Source organism: Nymphaea colorata, chromosome 5, assembly GCF_008831285.2.
Source record: "Nymphaea colorata isolate Beijing-Zhang1983 chromosome 5, ASM883128v2, whole genome shotgun sequence".
NCBI lineage: Eukaryota > Viridiplantae > Streptophyta > Magnoliopsida > Nymphaeales > Nymphaeaceae > Nymphaea > Nymphaea colorata.
The window spans coordinates 19,560,418-19,567,980 of record NC_045142.1 but is presented as its reverse complement, the minus strand read 5'-3'; positions in this window follow the sequence as shown (position 1 = coordinate 19,567,980).

Genomic DNA, 7,563 nt, shown 5'->3' with positions numbered 1-7,563 from the left:
TCCTGCCCATTTGAATGTTTTATACATCGATAGTCATGAGATTATTAGGGATGCTTCTAACTTGGCCTATATATGGTCACTTTTACTTGATCGACTTTCAAATGTTGATATAGAGTAGGCCAAGTTTGATGCAAAAAAAAGTAGAGCCAAGATGCATCAAAATCCAATCGATTGACAGCCCTAGTGATAAAAGAGAATCGTCCTCCCCTGACTAGGAGTACTAATAGGCACACCCTTGTGGGTCGGCCACTGGTGAATACCCCACTTCAGCTTTTATTCAACTGCTCCCCTCGTGCTGGATGACACACCAAAGCACTTGCAATTGTGGCTGGCCTCTAATCACTTAATGAAACTATAAAAATTTATAGCACCTATGTGGGGGCGAGGTGCCGGAAGTATTATCGTCCGGCGCATGCCTGTCACCTTTGCATGATGTCATCATCGGAAAATATGTTACCCAGTGTTCCTAACAAACCCTTTAGAGATTTTCCACGAAGATTGATATATATGTAAGTAGAGCCAGAGAGGACGGAAGAAGAAAAAACTTCTCGAGTATCTTATATGTCTCAACACTTTAAGAAGAATAGTACCCAGTGGAATCGAACAAGGGGCGTGCTTCATCTTACTCCTTTTACCTATGCCTCTTGGCGGGGAGAGAGAGAGAGAGAGAGAGATTTAATGTAGGCAAGCATATTAGTTAGGGTCATTAACAAACATCATAGTACTAAAGTGCCTTGTCCCAATAGGATAGATAATATACTTTTAGTGCTTCGGGGTGCCACCCGCGATGTGCTTCAACTTACTCGTCAGTGGCTCTCCAACCCCCACCTAATCCGTCGTACCAACCCTCTCAAGGACTAAAAATATGATACCTTTGTTAGTTATAAAACCTCTTCAAATGATGTGCCTTACTTTCCACAACATGAGTTCATCAAGCTTTACCTTTTAAAATTTGTTGACCTTAAGTTAGAATAAGTGTTTCATCCCAGTCGTCAAAGATCAACCAAGTCCTAATTTTCTGCGCCTTTTTGCCGTGTGAAAAAGGTGTGGTGCATTCATTCGGAGATACTGAACTAGTTTTCCTCCAAGAACCATCTTACGATCATAAAGTTTTAAAATTTATGGTTAATTAATATACCAAAACTCATTATTATATAATGAATTCGGCAGTATTTAACCTTTTACTTTCTTTCTCTTTTTGGATCTTCAAGAACTGAGTGTTTCCAATGCAAATCGGCCTTTATTCCAAAAGAATAAACGAACTGGGTAGCTCCAATGCCGAATTGAGTAGTTAAGTACTTAATAAAACCAAGTGTCAAAGGATAAATTAGTTTAGTATATGTATGTTCTAAAGGATAGCTCTCAATTTTTTGAAGGGGCTCAGTGTAGCTGATTGAGTTGATCGCAGTTGAATGGCCTTTAGATTCCTGTGAACATGACCTTTAGGTTCCTGTGAATATGAAGCCTCTACGGGTAAATTGGCTTAAACTTTTCTCTCTCTTCCTCCTCCTCTCTCTCCCTCTCTTTCTATATATATATATATATATATATATATATATATATATATATATATATATATATATATATATATATGTGTGTATTTTTTGCTATGAGCTTGCAGAACATGGCCTGAACAAGATGAATCTTCCCCTTGGTAGATCCGCTTTGGTAGTTGGTGTTAATAAATTAATCATTAATGTATTATTTAATTTTGATTATTTTTTGTTTCTTTTCTTTCCGTTGACAAAACCCTTCTAACATGTGCACTCTTTTCATTGCTAACTTTACGAGCACAAAAAACATTGGAAGCCTTACATTAAGGTTAGATCACCTCCATCCGGTTCTACTAATTTATATAATGTGTCATACAATAGTTATTGTTCTTCTATCCCAATGGTTATGGTTATGGATCGGAGCAGGCTATTTGTTATGTTCTTTTATGAAAGAGCGTGGAAAGGAGTCTCTCCCCATGACACGCAGCACGGGTGCATGCGTGGCATAGGGAGAGCCACTCCTTCCATGCTCTTGGTGAGAGAGCATAACACCCAAAATCTTTTGAACACTCAGAAGTGCTCAATGAGATGAAGTTTTGTCAGTTGGATGATAAACTGTTAGAGATATATTCATTGTCATGCACTAATGGTCCAATGTTTGGAAAATGCTGGTTGGACAGACGAACCAGTGAAAGTTTGGTTATTAGTTCGATTCATGTGAATGTTAATCCTCTAGACTGCAAATGGTAGGTGTGTGATGCGTACTTGATGAGTGTCCCTCTCCCCACCAAGGTTCCATTCATGTGAATGTTATTTCTGTGTGTGATGCTTACTTTGATGGGTATCCCTCTCCTCACTAAGGTTTCTAAATACTTTAAGACCCCAAAGGCCGGAGGAAACGGAGACGAGCCTGAGTCTCTTCATGATATCTTCCAAATGTTTGGCTTAGTGTTCACAAGATGGGAAGTTTTCCATTAAGAAGAAAACCGCTATCCATGTAAAGATACCGACAGAAAGATGGAATTACATCTTGAAGCCATCATTCGAGCAATAAACTGATTGTTGAAAGTATATATTGACTTTATTCGAATTAAAGTCTCAAGTTTCACTGAACAAATGAATGAAGATAGTATCCGTAAAAGTAGATTTTTTAGTCATTCTGCTGTGAGATTTTCCATGGTGTTGACATGTAAAGATTGCTGATTGGAGTTCACCTTAAATTTTAACTTCATACAAGGTTCCATATTGTCCTAAAACGAAAATGACCTATTAAACTCGTATTCGTAAGTGCACCAATTTTTCTTGAAATCTGAAAAAGGCTCCCGCATACTGTTATGTAAGGCCACTGTTTCTATATTATTTTCTTCTTTAACTTTAGTAGCGACTTCTGTTGGAGTCTGGAGCCCCATAGGCGAAATTTTTATAAGGACATTTATGTAATTTTGTATTTTTCGGTTTTGCCCTATGTGATTATTTTTTTTATACTCTTGATCTTTTTAGATAGTGAAAAAAAAAAATGTGCGTGATCTTTTTAGATAGTGAAAAAAAAAAATGTGCGGGCGTGAATGTAGGAGAACTTCGTCTTTGAATCGCTTAAGAAAAAAGCTTTGTATCTTCTTAGTCTTCCTTTTCTTCGTTTCTTCTCTTTGTGTTGTGAGTCAGAGACAGGATCTTGTTCCTAACAGCTTCAGCTCCACAAAAACCTATGACACGTCCAACCAAGCTTCTTTAATATCAAAATTTCTCTAGAAATCTAACTTTTTTTAAAAGTTTTTATGAATTATGTACCAGAAAAGGAGCTTTAAACGAAGCTCCATGAATTTAAAAATTCAGATTCTGGAAGATTTAATAAACAAGATTTCATTTTTACACATGGCAGCCCAAAGTAGCAGGGACGGGCAACTCCATCATTCAAAAGATTCAAAGCCATGTGAAGTTCACAAAAGCAAGAAAAAGGTGATGCAAAAAAAAGGTGGTGTGAGATTATGTACTTTTGGAGAGTTACAATGAGAATCTTTTCTTTTGAGAGAAAAATTATGAAGCTCTTTATCAGACACCTACCCACACCACATGACTCTACAGGAAAATGCTATTATTTGACAAGTGATGCTTTATTCTTTCTTTTTTGCTGGAAAATGAAAAGTCAATTTTGTACTACTTGACTTAGATTTTAAATCTTCAATTGTTATTTTTTTTTTCTTCTCTGGTTATTAGTTGGTGTTCTTCACTTTGATTAGTTAATTGTTGACGGTTACAGCTTTAAAATAATACTTCATATCTCATGCCTCCTTTGTTGATACTGATTTTTTTTTTATATAGGAAGAGCACCAACACTTTAGGATAGATTAGAATATCTCAGCTACTTAAAGAGTTTATTGCGTCTTATTTTAGGCTTCTTTCACTGTAAAACCTCTCAACCAACCTGCATATAAAATTATCATCTCCTTTTAACTAAGTACATTGTCTTTCTAGGTGAGCGAAGTAGACCCATTGCCCCAAAGAAAGTACAGGTTCTTACACAACCCCTTGTAGGGTACAAATCCTACTTTCAGTGTCTTGGCATGTTACATGTGTTGTGCTTTAACTTATGCATCAGTGACCCCTTTTTTCTTCAACTAAATACATTGTCTTTCTCAGCTTGCAGCATGTAGAACAACTGAAGGTCACAAACTGTTGATATGTTTTAGTATAGATGTCTTAATCTTATCCCACTTAATTGACCAAGTATGTGGGACCTTAAGAGTTAAATTGATGTTTAATTATTTTGTACTCTAGTTAATAAGTATAGTTGCTAATGTTCGAAAGTTGCATTTCTTTGAAACACTTGTGAATACCTAGCTAGAAGGTGGCACTTAGTGGCAGTCATTCAAAAAAGGGCTGAATCACTTCTCTATCATTGTCCCATAAGGTTCAGGGCTGCTTTGGGACCTGAGTGGTGGTTAAATCTTCAAATTCAACAATGGTTTGATATCAGGAATGAGTCTTATTAAAATCTTTGGTGCAATCCATCTGAATCAGGCAAATTGAATCAAATGTGCAGAAAATCAATTCAATATGACGGGTCAAAGGTGTTGCATGTCGCATTTTGCTTTTTAGTTGCTTTAGTACTTTCATTTTTTTGTTTTTTAATTCCTTTGCCTATTATTTTTTAATCTAAACAATATGGAAAGAATTTTTACAAATTCAAAAACAATCTTAATTTTATTTAGTTGAGTGATCCCTTGACGACATTACTTGGATTTTGCATCCTAGGGCCTGTTTGGCAAATGGAAGAGTATATAACTGTTTTATAAATATGGCTCAAAGATTGAAAAATTCATGAAATGCCTTAAAAAGTGTTCTATGCATCTGCAGCAACTTTTAGGATAGATTCATGTAACAGTTACATACAGTTCCATTTACCAATACCTAGCTTGGGTCTGTTGTCTTAGACCAGCTTGCTTATAAAATAAAATAAAAAGCTAAAAACAGGCAAATTTCTAATTGTTGGAAAATTTATCATATGCTTTCTCTAAAATCCCTCATGAAAATCTTCTATATGCAAGAACTCTAGTGAAGTTTGCTTGCAAAAGGAAATGCCATAAGAAGCAAGAGAAAGATTAAGAAAAGGGAAAATGTACCTCATATGGTAGTCACATGCATGATCAGCCTTTAGTTACGTGCACAAAAGGGGAAGTTGACAACTGTTTAGAGTATTGAAAATAGCCCAAGTTAGGTGAAGGGCACCATCTAAGAGATCAGCCATATCTAGAAAACATCATGATCTTAGAGAAATAAGAACCCATGCATATTGAAATTTGATATTTTAAACCAAATTGACTATCCTCAAAGGACTGCAATTTTTATCTTGATATGATCATGAAATTGACACATTCCCATTATCTATGTTTCTGAGATACCATATATGTTTTCATATCTGTTTTAAGATGCTAACTGTTAGGACTACCAATCTGTTTATCAGAGTATTCTGTACCAATAAGTGCTCTGTCCACCTAGCAAGGTTATTCACTTATGGGTGAGAGCAGAGGAGACCCACCGGGCTGCTGAAGGACAAAGCCTCCACCTAATCGCTTATCCCCTTAAGGTGCAAGGCCTACCTTTGGTGTCTCTAGGTGCCACCCCTCCACGCTTCAACTTTTATGCTGGTGGCCCTCCTTTTGCAGCACAAAAAATTGGTGCACCAGAGATGTGAAACTGAGACTAACCGCCTACCAGCCCCCATCCCCATCTATTGTGTCAAACCCCTTGGGGATAGCTAGGTTATTAACTTGACTCTTCTTATTTGAAGAGGGTAAGTTTTTGATACCTGGGTTGCATCTGCAAACAGAATTTTGTAAGTCTCCCCAACCTGTATACTAGGAATTCAAAATCTGTGTGTGTGTGAATGTGTGTGTGCTAGTGTGTGTGTGTGTGTGTGTGTGTGTGTGTGAGAGAGAGAGAGAGAGAGAGCAGTGCCTATTCTCTAACTCCCCTTGCATTTCCTACCTCAATGCTCGATAATTGAGTAGGGAACTAGGATTAGTGACTCCAAAAGAAGTACTGAGTCATCAGGATGCATAGTGGGGAGTTAGTGACTTGCCTTCTTGAGATGTTTTCCTTTAGAGAGAGAGAGAGACTATGTGAATGCTTTTGAGATGCTCTAGGAAAGTGAGCAAAATTAGGCAAACTTTATACTTTTCCCTGGTTGCCAAGCTAAAATTTGACACCATGCATTGATCATTTTTTGAACTATCATTAAGCGGGCTATCATTTCTGACAATGGTAAAACTTTCTGGCCTAAAAATCAGAGGTTTTAGTAGTGGGGCAGCCTGCTTCTCCTAATTAGAAGAGAATATATGTGCCATCAACTAGGTATGATCCCTTTCAAAGCAAGGGCGTTGATCCTTGTCATCAGTTCAGGGGTGAACATGAGCCGAGCTGCACTTACTCGAGCTTGAGCTTGAGCCCGCCAGTCATGCACAGGTTGGACGGGTTCAAAAGAACTATAACCCGACATGGCTAAGCTCGAGTCAAGCTGCAAGCAGAGGCAACAACACATATGCTATGAAAGTTCAAGGCAAAACCATTACATCAAAGGATAGTTGTATGTCAAATAGACAAGCAACTTCTACATATATGACTTTGCAACTATGCAATCTCATACGAGCTTCAACAAGTCGACTTCATTTAACTCAAACTCGACTCCTTTAACAAATGAGTGAAGGCCAAGCTGAACTTTTATACAAATCACGTTAGATGCGGTTCACTGTAAAGTCTATCCTTAGCAAATCCCTAAAAGATTAGTTGGCACAAGGTGTGAATCAACATGAACATAGAAGTTGGTAGATTTTCGTTCCAACAATCATTAAAGCCGTTTTCTTTTGGGCATTCCAAGGGCCTTTCCAACGAATTTCAGTTCTATAGCTATACCCGTGCACAAAAAAATATGCACCACCCTATGTAATGATCAAAATACCCCCAGTCGAGGGAACCTTTTTTTGGAAGGAGAAAAACAATTAGTGAAAAGTTTAGAAATCTAAAAAGCTAATTTTTTTAACAATCGCTTAGAGGTCATTTGGCAACAGTACAAAGTGTTATGGTAGCCAAACAACCTCTTAAAATACTCCAACTCCCACATTCTTTTTTGGGAATGCACATATGGTGCACACAAATCACTCTCCCTTTTCAATTGATCTCATGTTATACATCATCCAATGTGCACGAGTTAGGCGCAAACTGACCGGAGAATCAAGACAAGGAATATGATCAATCCCATGGTTGTGACACTATGATTCTTTTTTGGTGCTCTAGAGAAACAAATCTTGATCAAATCTATGCATGTTTGGCAAGCAAAACTGTTTATTCATGTAAGGTTCCATTTATAGATTTGACTTGCTCTTATCTTAGAAGCAAGTGGGCGCAGTAGATCAACCCTTATAATGACCTGCCAACCCTAATCTTAGCTTTTTCTTTATAGCCAAACTAGCGTTTGCAACATCTGGGACAAACCCTTATGTTACCCATCATAGAAAAGTAAGGTTAGGTGCAGGCCAGGTTAAGCCTAAATGCTAGATATACATGCCCAAGTTTC